The sequence below is a fragment of the Anas acuta genome, chromosome Z (assembly GCF_963932015.1).
Source record: "Anas acuta chromosome Z, bAnaAcu1.1, whole genome shotgun sequence".
In the NCBI taxonomy this organism is placed as follows: domain Eukaryota; kingdom Metazoa; phylum Chordata; class Aves; order Anseriformes; family Anatidae; genus Anas; species Anas acuta.
In genome coordinates, this window is record NC_089017.1 from 24,317,808 (window position 1) to 24,333,113 (window position 15,306).

General features: G+C 39.9%; 1 protein-coding gene across 4 annotated transcripts in view; it reads right to left on the reverse strand.

Moving 5' to 3' along the window:
- Window positions 1–12,093, reverse strand: part of RFX3 (regulatory factor X3) — a 132,441-nt gene extending 120,348 nt beyond the window's left edge. For 2 of the 4 annotated variants that reach the window (XM_068667950.1, XM_068667949.1), the window contains exon 1: window positions 11,799–12,093. The gene's annotated coding sequence lies outside the window, so the exon portion shown is untranslated. The remainder of the gene's footprint in view (window positions 1–11,798) is intronic. The other 2 variants (XM_068667948.1, XM_068667947.1) reach the window with 1 other exon arrangement.
- Between the last annotated feature and the right edge of the window lie 3,213 nt (window positions 12,094–15,306).

Consider the following 15,306-nt stretch of genomic DNA (forward strand, 5'->3'; position numbering starts at 1 on the left):
AAAATGAAACATCGGCATTTAAATAATGGAATCAGTTTCTAATACTGTCTTGACTATCACAGCTGTATTTATCACAGTTGGCAATATGTACAATACTTCTTTGCGTATCCCTCAAGCAGTCCTGAACTTGAGTGATACATTAATATTGCTATGGACTTTGGCATCTGTATGTCCCACAGTGCTCAACCCCAGCCAAAACAATATAGTCAGGACCACTTCAATCAATAGGACTGTTGACTCAGAAAATATTTTTCTTAGTTCACCAATAGTAGATACTGACACATGCTTCTTCAGATCACTGATCTTCACCTCCATCACCACTGCTATTTATATTTGCAGCTATATGATAAAGCTAACTTTTTTTTTCTAAAAAGACATCTCTTTTCAGACACTCAGAAATTGTCATCCTCACTTCCCACATCCTTTATCGAAACAGACCAGTTCTTACCAAAATTAACATGAACAGAGGCAAGTTGTAGCCAAATATTTTAGACTTCCTCATCACAAAGAACTCTTATACTTTTTACATATCATTTACAGATCACCCAGCAGCTAGTCAAATTTAGACTGCTTCATCAATAACCTTTGAACTGGAGTTAAAGTATCATCCAAAATTATTAAAATTACTTTGAGTCTTTTTTAACGTTAAATACTTTCAAATAAGAATTTTAAATTTCAATTTAATACTTTCAGTTATGAATTAAATTTAAACCTTTTTTTTTTTTTTACCAAGAAAACTTAGTTTTCTTTTTTTCTTTATTTTTGTCTTTTATCACAAGAGTTAAGAACAGCAAATTAAGACCTTAACAAACAAATACAAATAAAAGCAAACACAAATTAACAATTGGGATTTGGCTTTGCCAGGTGCTTAGTCCAGGTCTTTCCTCTTCTTGCTTTTTAAATCCCTTTGTTTATAGTCATTTTGTCTCAAAGAATCGTAATAAATTTGTTTCCCTCTTACTGCATTTTTTTTCTACTGCTATTATTTTTGCCTCTACAAGGCTTTTTATTGAAAAGCATTTTATAAATAAGTGCACAGAATCCAATCTATGTCTAGTCCTAAGTCTGTAAAGTCCAGAGAATAAAGCGTCAGAGCCAAAGTAACATAACCATAATAACACACTGAAGGAAAAAGGAACACAATAGTTCTGAGCTGTTGGGAGACACTCTCTTGTGCATCCAATCTATGTCTTTGTGATACATCTCAGAACTACTATTTTGTGCTTTTATCCCTACGACACCATTCCTCCTCTTTTCCCTCCACAGGTGACAATTCCACTGAAGTCCTACAAAACTGAACTGTCCAACAAGAAAATAAGACAATCTAGATTACAGGCTAGGAATTTCTGCTTTATAAGAGGAATCACAAGCAAAAACACAGTGTAGTTCAAGCCACCAGGGACCTCAGGTCTTAAATCCAACCTCCTTCCCAAAACAGGCGTGGGGTCAGAGACCAGCTCCTCAAGGCTTTATCCAGTCAGAGCCTGAAGATCTCCAAGGACAGAGAAGGCAAAACCTGTCTTGGTCCCAGCTGCACTGCTGGACTATCCTCACAGGGAAAAAATTTTCCTTTTCTCCGGTGTAAACTGCTTGATTCAACTTATGAACATTGGCTCTCATCCTCCCACTGTGCACTGTTATGAAAAGCCTGGCTACATCTTGAAGGCCTCCTTGCAGGTATTAGGTAAGGCTGCTGTTAGGTCCACTGAAACCTTTTCTTCTCCAAACTGAACAATCCCAAGTCCGTCAGTGTCCCTCATAGGCATGTGTGCACTCCTGTCTCTGCAGCCCTCCTATGAACTTACTCCAGTTTACTGTATTTCCTGTATTGCTGGAAAGGTGAGGGCAAAACTGCTCATGGAATGGATGTAGATGTTGCCTAATAATTGCTGAATGGGGCAGGATAATCACTCCTCTCAGTTTTCCCACTGTATCCCTGTGCCTATAACCCGAGAGATACTGCTGACCTTCCCTGCTGCCAGGTGCACTGCTGGCTTGTGTTCAGCTTATTGCCCTTCTCCACAAAGCTGCTCCCCGGCCTATACCCATCCCAGAATCAGAATGGCAGGGGTTGGAAATGATCTCTGGAGGCCATCTGGTCCAACCCACAGCTCCAGCAGGGACACCTAGAACTGCTTGCCCAGGACCATGCCTAGAGAGCAACCACTCAGGGCAAGCTGTGCTCAGTGCCCTGGGCTCAAACTGTGCCAGTGCTCAGTTACCCCCACAGTGAAAAAGAGCTACCTGATGCTCAGATTTGTGCCCACTGTCTCCTGTTCTGTCTTCTGAGAAGAGCCTGTCTTTGTCCCCATTGTACCCTCCCTTTCGGTATTTATATAAATTGAGAAGATCCTCCCTTAGCCTTCTGCAAGTTGAAGAGACCCCCATTTCTCTCAGAAGAGAAATGCTCAAGTCCCTTCATCATCTTTGTGGATCCTTTGAGCATGCCATGTAACCAGCAACACAAACATACTGACACGAGAACTTGTACTGTTTGTTTTTTACAATACTGAGGACTTAAGCCAGTAAGAGATGCCAGGATTTACAGCACTGTGTTGTTCTGGGTCCCAGCCGTATAGCCTAAAAACCATCTTGAAATTAAGCAGTGGAAACCCTCGAAAGGCAGTCTTTCACATGCAAACAAATATCAAAGCTCCCCTTCATCTCAGTTACCTGAAATATGTTTGTGATAAACACCTGTGACTCATGGAGATATGAACAGCAACCTTCCTAAGGTTGTGAAAGTTGGTTGCAGCACTAAAGTCATGATTCTGTGGATAGCAGTTCCCATACGACAAGAAATGTCAGTTCCTTTGGAAATCAATCAGGACACCACAGAGATATTGTACTAAAATGAAGGCAAGTGGTGAAGATACTGAGCACCTTCATGCCTTCTTGGAAGTAGGAAACTAGACACAGTGGTATTAGGAAAGGTAAACTGAGTATCTGAAATTCAAATCGTAATAATCCATTTCCCCAAACAGCTATTGATATGATGTGGCAACTGGATTCTGAGTATTCCAGACTACGCAAACTCAAGTTTATAAATTCATACTGTTTGGCTACTGACCATCTGGATTATTTGAGACAGTAATATTAAAAAGCACACCAAACTGTTGCAACTGAACCAGCAATAATAATAAATCACACAATGTTTAAAATACTGGAAGACCCATTCCATAAATCAGAATCACTATGTGTATGATAAATCATACTATTGCTTTGTAGGACTAACTCTGATTCTAAACCTTAAAAAATCTTTCCTCATTTTGACTTAATTTTGTATCATGAAGCATACTTCAGTCACAAAAACTTGTGAATTCTTTTTGCAAACCAGCCTGAGGTGATAAACCTCTTTCATCTCATATAACAACAGATGCAGTGCACCAAAATCTCTACAAATCTACCTGCTCATTATTGTTCCCAGACATATTCTGTCAGGACTACTGTTCTTACTGTAAAGAGCAGTTGGGAGAAAAACGGTGTAACTCAGGACAACCTTCAGTCAGAAGGTACCTGATAAGCTAAAAAGAGACAATGCCACAAGGAGCTGTGCCTTCATCCTAGCACATTCTCACTTGCCTCACCTCAAGATACAAATCTGACCATGAAAGAATTTCCAGAAAACAACACAACAGAGCCAGGTTTCTGTGCTGCATACCTCCACTCTAAAGCTGAGCATGTTTTACTCCCTGAAACAAGAGAATCAATGGTATAGCTCACAGAAAAGTTTTCAAAGCCTTTCAGAAAGTCAGAAGAAAAATCCTTCTAGAAGTTAGGGTAATTGCTATTACTGTGAAACAGAAGGAACTCTGAGGAGGCGAAAACATTTACTGTATTCCACATTTTTCCATTTACTAAATCCCATGTAAAATAATAAAACAAATATAGAAGAATTATTTATCAATTATTTTGCAACTTGCCACTCAGATGAAGTGGTTGAATAGAATGGACCACATAAAATAGTGAACTAAATGCTAAACAGAAGTCTGCATGTTGGCATGGCCTTAGCTACCACTTGCTCCATAAACAACCATGTTATCTTCATCTTATGGCTAACAGTTAATTTGAGAATACAGCTACTATGCAGGTAGTTCAACTGTTCCTAACTAGCTAAGGCTAATATAACTTTAAATATAGTCAGACTTTCCTGCAGGTGTAATTTAAATATATTTCATAAAACATTTATTCATGTTATAAACAGGTGTGATAGACTATGCATACATATATATAATTAGTTAAACACTGATTAATTTTCTACAACTTGACACAAAAACATGTATGATCCAACCACTAAATTATTTCAGATTTTTACTCAAGAATTTTAAGTAAATTTAGTTTAAATGTGGTTATTATAGAACAACTGTTTTCCTAAGAAAACTACCTGAAAAACAAATACTGGTTTTTAATTTTAGCAAGTAAATTCCTTTCTGCTTTACATCTTTACTGCAAAGAATGCTGAATAGCAATAATAAATACAGTGTGTAAAAACTTAACCAAAAATATGGTTTGTCAATCCTTAGTGTACAGCCACACATGCTTCTTCATGTTTCTTCTACATTGTACATTTAATCAACAAGAACATAGAGGAGGAAATATTCTTCCTTCAGTAGGTTTGTAAAGCAATTTTCTCCCCTGCTTATGTCAAGGTACAGAACTACAAAGAGATAAGAATACAGCACAGATGTTATTAGAGAAGAGGGAAAAGAGGAGGGAAAGAGAGAAGGGAAAAAAAAAAAAAAACAAAAAAAAACAAAAAAAAAAACACTAAGAACACAGGCTCTAAGAACACAGAAAACTTTTTTTCTTTTCTTCCAGCAGTTAAATACAATCTTCAGATTTGAGACATTTTGACATAAGACAGAAATCCTGACATTCCGAACTCTTTCCACAGTAACGGCAATTATATTGTTATTTCTGCTTTCACCTGCCTGTAGACTTATCCCTCCCTAGTAGATAGGTACTTTTTGTACTTCAACTCTTCTAACACTTGCACTTTCGGTCTGTACTCTCAGCTGTTAGCACCTGGAGATGAGGAAGATAAAGCTCGGCCAACAGTGTATTGTTTTGCTTAGATAGTCTACCAAGACAAATACTAACTCTTCTAGATGCTTTACAGATAATGTTCAGCAGGATACACCAAGGAGAATTAGCTTAAATTCACAATCCTGATCATCTAACCACTAGCAAAAAAAACTTTCGTATGGCCTATAAACATCCAATGTCATTGTCAAAGTAACTTAAAAATGTGACTCTGTGACTTAAAATTGTGACTGAAGATCAACTCTGCTGCCTTCTCCCCCAAAATACAGGCACATTAGCAAAAGGAGACCAAATGTACCTCAGACACTATATACAATTCAACACCTGAAAATTCAGCAGATAGGAACTAGCTCATATGAGATAAAAATATGTTTTTAAATTTAAGCTGTTTTTTATGATTTTGTGGAGCTATCTGTAACCTTAATAGCTGTAGTGTAAATTGTTCTGGCTCAGACTTCTATTTCATTTTTCCATCCTTTGTAAGGAAAGTATAGTTAACGTACAAAAAGAGGTAATCAAAAAAGAAAATAGTATTTAACTGAAATAGAACAAACTGACTCAACAGCATCTGCAAAGGGACATCCTGTGCTTTTTTAGGGATTTGCTCGTTTTTATTTCTGCTTTGCAATGTTGCATCAGGGACTTAAGTATCCTAAGTTCAAGTGTTTACAAAATGTACTGGAGGAGGTATGTAAGAGAAAACACAGCTAGAGTAATTGTTATGAAGTAATAAAACAGAAGATAGAAACCCTTTATTTAGCAGATGAACAATAAATGTGGCTCCCGGTTATTTATTATTTGTAGTAGCAGTATCCAAAGTGTGAAAAAAAAAATCTAAACACATTGTTCTCACCTTAAAGAGATTACAAACTTATTTAAAATAAGACTTCACTAAGAAGAACATGAAAGAACTAAAGAAATAGTGCTACATCATTATATAGTCTACATACATTACACAATGGTTGCTTTACGTGTTTACCCAAAGATCAAAAAAGATGAGCTGTTCTCAATGTATTGGGTTCATGGGGGGATGAAACGACCTTTCAAAATACTGCCAGATACTTCCTTCCTCTAGCTAATCAATCAAGTCATAAGTCACAAAGTATTACAAGTATATTAGATCAAATTTGTGATTAATATAGAATCTTTGATATTCACATAGCATTGTTATGAATGCCATGTAAGAATTGCAACAGGAAAGTAATGTTAGAAATATGTTGGGAATTACAGAGCAACTTTGACTTGCTAGAATTTAAACCTTCAATCCTTATTAAAATTTATATTATAAATCATAAATCCTTTGTTAAATTCAACTTGCAATATATTCCATCCACCATCTCTCAGTTTTGGGGCACTAAGTCTGAAGGTAGGGGACTAAAACTAAACAACTTACCATGGTATGACAGAAGAAAAAGCAACTAAAAGTAGTGTGCAAAACCAACCAATTTAAGGTAAATTATCCCAACTTCCAGACTGCAGACTTTCACGTTTCCAAAAGCAAATTACGTTGAACTGGACACCATTATCCATCCACATACATAAAAAAATAACAATAGTAAATAAATAAATGAACAACATTATCTTATTAGTCTAACAGTGTACAGAACAACAATAGATATTACTAAACTACAGAAAGTACAAAAATGAAATTCTGATCTGTCAGTCTCATATAATCATAGAGGAACTTCTGAAATGGAACAGAGCTGTCATCATAAATATGTAGACATTTTTTTTTTTTTACTTGTGTTTGTTTCTTTGTTTTTGTTTTGTTTTGCTTTTCCCAGAATTCAGTATCAGCAGAGAAAACTATCTATCCTGATCAACTAACTTTTCTGTTTACTTCTTCAGAAGTAAACAGGTAAGCTTTAACCTCAATGTTATTCAGGAAGAGTTTCAGCAAAAAAAAAAAATACATGCAGAAATATATTTTTTATAAAAGAATTCAGCCATAAATAAATAAATTACATATAATATGAATATATTTATAAATGAAAAATATAACTACAGTAAACCTCACTACACAATGCTTGTCTCAAGCAAGTTCACCTCGCTTTTCAGATGAGCAATAATCTACGTCAATAAATAAAAACTGTTTCAGTTGTATGCTATACAGACATAATTTACATATAACTATTTGTTCAGTTTCAGTGAACACAGATTGTATTTTGAGTGTACATACACGTATTTAGACACACACTAGAATACGGAAGTCAATTTCTTCCATAATTTTTCACAAAGTAATACGTTTGCTATGTCACTATGCATAGAAAAAAAAAGTAGAAAAAAAAAAAAAAGATTTATTTAAACCCCATATACATTATCACTGAATTTCATTGAAAGATTTGTTAGGGTTTCTTTTTTGTTTTTTCTTTTTGTATTTCAAATAGCATAGCACCCTCTGGTGCATCTACTAGAGGGAAAATAATTGAATAAACACCAGTCATTGTTATACAAAATGCAGTGTTTAAAAAAAAAAAAAAAAAAAAAGAGCCCCAATAACAGAAAAATCACATGCCTAAGAAACGTTAGGAAAAAAAAAGTCAAATTTCAGTATCATTCTTTCTTGTTGCTATCTTTCATAACAGGGTTGTTATAAATGTTAAAGAATAAAAAAATGAAAGAAAGAAAAAGCACAGCTGTGCTAGAAGTACCAAGGAAAAAAAAGTTGGAAACTACTTCTGTGTCCTTAATAGTAGGTCATTTTTATTTTAAAAAATCCTTAGTGATATTTAACAAAGTTAAAAATCAGTAATTTGGTGAAACAAATGCTACATCAAGCTGTTTTTCTGTTCTTGGTCTTGCAAACAGGACAATTATTAGGACTACAGCTGTCCACATAGTCATAAAACGTGAGATTTCACACCCAAATAGTTGCATCTCCTCTATAGGTTCGATAATAAAGTTTAAAATATTATATGATTGTGCTATACGGAATGCTTAGAACTGTGATACGTTAACTATTAAAACACATTTAGTTTTTCTACAAAAGTAAATTTTGCTAATCACAAAAGCAGAGAACACCACCTGCTTTAGACAGCTCTTTTGTGAACCTCTGGAAGTCTCAACACAATGCACAAGAAATGAAAGTGACACCTGTTTAAACCAGCCATCTGTCCCTAGCAAACTAGATTTAGCTAAATCGGTGTATGTGCTGCTCCTTAAATTTCCAAAATACGAGTATACATCGTATCTGCAATCACAAAGAGATAAAAGCACCTTTACCAGAACAATGAAAATAACGCTAAACTTGTGGACAAGAGTAAAACATCATCTTAATAATTATCTTACGTGGTTCAAAAGACTCAGTAATTTTTCATTCTTCTTTCTGAGTAAAAAATAAGTAGTTTCATTCATAATTTCAAAAGATACTTCTTTTGGTATTCTAATATGCCCATTTGACAAAAAGCTTGATTTAAGACCTGAGCTCCATCTACAAGAATGCTACGCTATCATTGAAAGTTTATTTTTCATTCTGTTTGCATTTGTGATGGATTCACAAGATGTCATTTCAACTCAAAACAATTTATAAAAGGATTTTCAGAGTCATATATCTTAAAAAATAACCTTTAAAAAATGAACATATTCCACATGACACTATCTGAAGCTGGTAAGCTTTTGGAGACTACACGTAAAAATGTGAATAATGTGGAATATTAAAAGAAAGTCTTTTGTAAGAGGGAAAAGTAAAACATTAAGACCAGACCACTAGGTAGAACACCAAAATGAACTGCAATGATAAAAGATTATTTCATTTCATATTCTTGGTTAAGTTTCAAGTAAGAAGAGAGGACAAAAATTAACAGCCTTTCTTCTCAATGTGAAGTTTAATAAGTGAAAAGAAATAGTAACATATATATCTGGAGACAGTTTTGTGATTAACAAACTCCTGTACCAGGCAGAAACAAGAAATTGGATACTGCTAACAAAGCCAAACCTAATTACCAAATAAAGCACCCAGACTTTAAACTCTCTAACAGCATTGTACCTTTAATTCCCATTTCATTTATTTTCACTACATCATGAAAACGTTCCTCCACTGTAGCACAGTCTAAGTTTGCTAACAACACAACAGAGCCTATGATCCAGAAAGACTCATTAGGATGTGCAGAAACAATTGAAGCAAAGATGTAGTTACAAAGTCTAAGTCATGAAAATGAATGAATACAAAAAATCACAGGTCACTTCATTTTCAAACACTGGTTAGCATCACAAACATAAAACTATTTTGATAGCTGAGGGCATTAGGGAATCTGAGTGCATAATGCAGATCTCATCTATGACCACTAAAGCATTCTAAAATGAATAGGGTCAATAATTTTCCCAGTGAAGTCCACAGTATTAAAAGAGGTGACAATGGCTGCATTACTACTTCTCAAACTGCAGCCTGAAACAAATGCAGCTAAATAATCTAAATAATACTAAAAAAGTCTTTGGTTTAGAAAAAAAAAATATATATATATATATGTATATATATATATATATATATATATACACTTTTAATCTGACTTTAAAACTTCCTTATGTGTCCTCTGAGAGAAAAAACAAAATTTGACTCATAGCCTGTGCGCTTCCATTGCTACCAGGGATCTGGATGCATGTTCTGCAAGGACAAACCTCAACACCCAGGAAAGGAGTCCATCCTGAACCGCTGTAAGAACCTCTGTCCCGTTGTAAGAGGGCTTCTCAACAAAGGCATGGTGCAGAACTGACCTCTTAACTTTTCCACAACAGTAGATGCAAGGAATCATTTCACAACTGATGAATCGCATATACCACCTGATAAAACTAATAACAACTACATTAAGATTTAAATGTGCCATATAACTGATACAGTTCTATGACCTACTGACTGCATACATACATTATCTGACTTGATACTCACACTGAATATTCTTAATATCTTTCAGTTGTATTTCAAAGCACTATCTAGAAAGTTAGCTCTTAACAGTTTCCTCTTGAATAAAATAAAAAGATGACAATGTAGATGCCTTTGGTCATCACCCAAAACAATTTGTTTTCTACTTTATTTTTTTTTCTCTTGAATGTCTCGGAGGCCAAATATGTAAAGAGCCAGTACACCTTACCTCAAGATATATTAATATCAACATAAAATGTTGATAGCAACTTGGAAGAATTGATGCTGTCACATTTACTGCCAGTTCCAATGCCAGATAAAACAACATATTCTTGTTAAATTTTGACAAAAACCATTGGGTTTTATGAAGGGCTCCTCTAGAGATATACAAATAGAAAAAGTATATACACAATTACATTGTGGGGTTTTAATTAAAAACAAGAACATTGTTTTGATTAAGCTTCTTCCTAGCAGTTTAACTAAATAAAGCAATACGGAAATAAGTAAGTCATCACTTCAAAAAAAGAAAAAAGCCTGCCACACCGACAGGTGATTTGACATGTTAAGGAAGAGAGTGCAATGGGCTATAGAGATGCTAAAAGAGAATTTCATTGCCATAATAGATACCAAAAATAGACTTTATCCTAAATATTTCTGAAGTGTATAAAGTATGATTTTCTGACAATGGCAAAACAAATCTTTATATGTTAATAAGCAACCACAAAAACAGATTAATAGAACAAGCATTTTGCATGGAAAAAAAAAAAGAAGAAAAGCACGCTCATTTATAACAAAATTTCTAGTTCAACCCCTTGAGAGGTTAAAAGATGCCTCTTCCCTTCTTCCCCAAGAATCCTCCTGAAATACAGTTGCTATAAGAGAAATCACAAAGACTTATTTTTTTTATCCCACAGCTTCTTCGTACACAAACTTGAAGTGGCAGTGAAATATCTTGGATTTCCTTCATTGTGGAGAGTCCAAGGAAGATCAAATAGACCCTCTCCACATGAACATAACTCACTATGAATGAACTAGATCTACAAAGGCACTGTTCCATACGACACGAGCGGTATAAAAGCATCATTATAGTAATAATAATAATGACTAACAGAAGGACTGCCAGAAGGAAAAAAACCTGTGACTGTATGTTTGTATTGGTGGGGGTATCAGATAAACGGGAAAACACCTCACAAAACAAAGAAAATACAGCGTACCCTAAAACAAGAAGCAACATTAATTACGAATGAAAGAAAAAGGCAAAAAGCTGGGCTCCAGAGAGCACGGAAAGCGACTGATAGCACAGGAGTATCGTTAAAAGACATCGTCGGAAGTTCACAAACATCTGCATCTCCAGCAGCCACCCGAACCAGAACAAGGCCCCTACAAGTGCGAGGAGAAACACCCCCTGCCTCTCGGCGTGCTCCTGGCCGCTTCTCCCCCCCCCACCCCCCAACCCCCCTTCCCCGGGTTTTGCTGATTTTTTTAATTTTTTTTTCCTCCTTGGCGTACTTAAAACTACACCATCTCGATTGTGTCCGAAGCCTCGCCTCCCCCCCCCCCCCCCCCCCGCATCCCCGCGATGCTCCGGGCGCTCCCCGCAGCGTGCCGCCGACCCCAGCCTCGCTCCCCCGACCCAGGGCCACCCCATCCCCGCCGACCCCCCCCCTCCCCTCCCCTCCTCTCCAAACCCTCCCCGCAGCGCTCTCCTCGCACCCAGGGGCGGCGGGGCCGGGCCGTGCCGGGCCGGGGGAGGCGGCGGGGGGGGGGGGGGGGGGGCGGCGGGGATCCCGGCGGAGCGTCCCCGGCCCGGATGCTGCGGGGCCGGCTGTGGGCAGGCAGCGGCTGCGGGAGGCAGCGCGGAGGGCAGGAGGGCCGGCGTGCGGCCGCCGGGCATATTCACCTGGGCTGAGGCGGGCTGCGGCGGCGGCGGCGTCCCCGCTGTCGTCGGTGCCGGAGGTGGCGGCGGCTGCTGCCGCGGTGGCGGTGGCGGCGGTGCCGGCGGCGGTGGTGCTGGTGGTGGTGGCTGTGGTGGTGGTTGTTGTTGTTGTTGTTGCGGGTGACGGCGAGGAAGGGGGTGAGGACGGGGGTGAGGAGCGGCAGGAGGTGGAGGAGGAGCAGGAGAGGAGCGGTTGTTGTTGATGGGTAACAGTCGCCAGGACTACGGTGACTATGGCGCTTGATTCACAAGGCAACGGTTGCTATAACTCACAAAAGGGAGAGCGAGCGAGGGAGGAGGAGGCGGCGGCCCAGGCGGAGAGGCCCGGAAGAGGCGGGGCCGGCCCTGACTGACGGCGCCGGGACGGGCGGGGGCACCTCCCCCCCTCCCCCCCCACACCCACCCCTCCCCTCCCCTCCCCTCCCCTCCCCTCCCCGGGGCTGGGCGCGGGCACGCGCCTCCCGCCGCCGCCGCCGCCGCCGCGCGGGCACGCGCAGGGCCGGCGGGCGAGGAACGGCGGCGGCGGCGGCGGGCCCGTGGCCTGGGGCGTGTCCGCGCGGGGGCCGCCCGGGGCCGCCCGACGCCACATCCGGCGGGCGGGGAGGAGGAGCCCGGCCCCGGCGCGCTGCCCGCCGCGGGGGGTCGCGCCGCGCCCGCCGCAGGCTGAGGGGGCTGCCGCCGGCCGGCCGCGCAGGAAGTTAACGCCCGGCGGCGGCCGCTCCCCACGCCCCCCCCCCCTCCCCTCCCCTCCTCCACCCCCTCCTCCTCACCCCCCAAAAAATGGCAGCGAGGGGCCGGCGGCGGTGGGGGAGCTGTCCGGCTGCCGCCATCTTAACGGTGGGAGGGCCGGCGGCGGTGGCGGCTGTGCCTCCCGTGGGGCCGGGGCGGCCGCGGCTCCCGGCGCCCTGCGCCCCCTGCGCCCCCGCTGCTGTGGGGTGTGGGTGCTTGGGGGGCGGCGGCGCGGAGCTCTGGGCGGTTTTTGGCTGGGTGCGGTGCCCGCGCCGCTGGCGGCCGCTGCTCCGTGGGTCTGTGGCCCCGGCACGTCCCCGCCTGCGGCTCGAGTGACTGCACAGCCCGTGACCGCTCCTGCCATCTGTGTCGCCAGCAGCGCTTGGCCGTAATCGGCCGAAAGCCGAGGATGCGCTCTCTTCACAAGCTCCTACTCGCTGTGCAGTATCCCCGCATCTGTCCTACGGCTTGTATATATACATGCTTTGACAGTCTTTGACACCTTTTTATCATACCTTTTTATCATAAGCACCTCATACTTGTCTCAAACTCTACAATTACTCAATTACACAACTCCCTACAAATTGCCCTTGCGTACCAAACAAGCGTTTTCAAGCCATTAATAGATCTACTGTGATTTTCAAGGCTCCATGTAACCATCATTATAGCTCCCTGTTATCATTTTTAACAACTATCTACAAAAAAATTACTAGAATAACTGTAAATATGTAAAAAAAAATAAATACTGAGTTGACAGAGCTTTAAGTATATCAGAACAATCTTGAATCACGAAACGCATTTTTACAAGTGAAACTACTACTTCCTACTGGGGAACCTAATCTTTCTGAGCTACCAAACTAGTAACTGCTCGGTAGGATCTTTATTTAGCCTCTGTTAATCTCTGGGTGACTATAGAGCTTGCATTCACTCACCTGCAACAGTAGCTTTGAGATATAAGCATAAAGAGTTAATAAACATAGTATAGCATTCAAATAGTTCATGTGAAGGAAAATTAATGTAAATAAACATCTCTCACCCTATCGATCCAGCAAATGCTAGCAGTTTGGTTTAGCTGGTAATACACTGAAAGTTTTGAGGATTTCTGTTTCCATTGAATCTAAGTTTCATGTGAACAATGTAAAGGGCCAATGACATTATTGGACAGCAAGTAATTCCAAGAAAAAAAAAAATGTTGCTAGAAGGATCTGACTAATTCCATAATGTTTACCAACTTTTCATCCACTCCATGATGGTAAAGATCTCAAGAATTTTACATCTTGGTACATTACTGACCATTCTGTTCTGTCAGTTGTTGTTCCCATGCTTATTTCTTTTGCAAGATGAACAGGGTGACCTGTCATAACGTTGAAGGATAAAAGCACAGGGCTGTTGGTTTACATTCTCAAATCATGGAACTTTACGTTTCTGTCCTCGATGAAGGAACAAATCAAACTTATTTCAGGCTTTGGCACAATTTAAAATATACCTGTATATATATCACTATCCTTGAGTTAATATGTTTGCAGAATATTTTAGTCTATACTAACACCTCAGTCTATAATGACATAATCACTTGCTGTAGCAGAAGGAGGGTAGTAGCTTCTTTTGTTGCTGGGAAACTATGGAATCACTTCAGTATTTTGACCCTTACATGTATGAAATCAATTTGCAGAGAAATCCACATTGATCAGTCAGGGCCTAATAGAAACTGAAGTTTTGTGTCAAATGATTGCAAATACATATATACAGATTTTTCTCTCAAAATTTAGAATTATTTTTTTATCACAGAACACCTCACACTTAATGTCTTAATATTTGTAGAAATTAGCTTTTTTTTCCCCCGAACTTGACAATGTTACACATTTCTACATAATCACTAGAAACATAGATCACTTCATACAACTGCTGTAACTAATGACAGTATTAAATAACCTGCCAAATTGAAATATGAAATGTCAACTCATTCAAAGTTGTTTTATTTTTAGAAGTACCATACTTTATGTTTGGATGCAAAGTACTCTGTATTCCACAAAATAATTTGTGCCTTCTCTTGTGGGCAAGTAACAATCAAAATAATCCAAGTTTTTCAACACTGAACTAAAACAGGATTAGACAGAAGTCACCTACACTTTGAAAAACATCACATTTTGTTATGAAAATAAAAACATTAACATCTCTGGAAAATATTTGGTTTCATACGCAGAAATTTTAGTGAAGTTACTTATGTAGAGAAGAATAAGCCTCCATAATCCAAGAGGAAATGGTTAGAGACCTCCTTGGACACACTAAAGGCTATGGGGCCAGATGGGATCCACCCAAGGGTACTGAGGGAGCTGGCAGAAGTGTTCACCTAGCCACTTTCCATCATTTATCAGCTGTCCTGGCTATCCAGAGAAGTCCCAGTTGACTGGAGGCTAGCAAGTGTGATGCCCATCTACAAGAAGGGCTGGAAAGAGGACCTGGGGGGACTACAGGCTTGTCAGTCTGACTTCTGTGCTTGGGAAGGTTATGGAGCAGATCATCCTGAGTGCCCCACCACATGGCACATACAGGACAACCACGTGATCAGGCCCATTCAGCATGGATTTATCAAAGGCACATCCTGCTTAATGAACCTGATCTTTTACGACAAGGTGATGCACTCAGTGAATGAGGGAACGTCTGTGGATGTTGTCTACCTAGACAAAAAATGCTAGTAAAGCTTTTGACACTGTTTTCCATAGCATTCTCCTGGAGAAGCTGT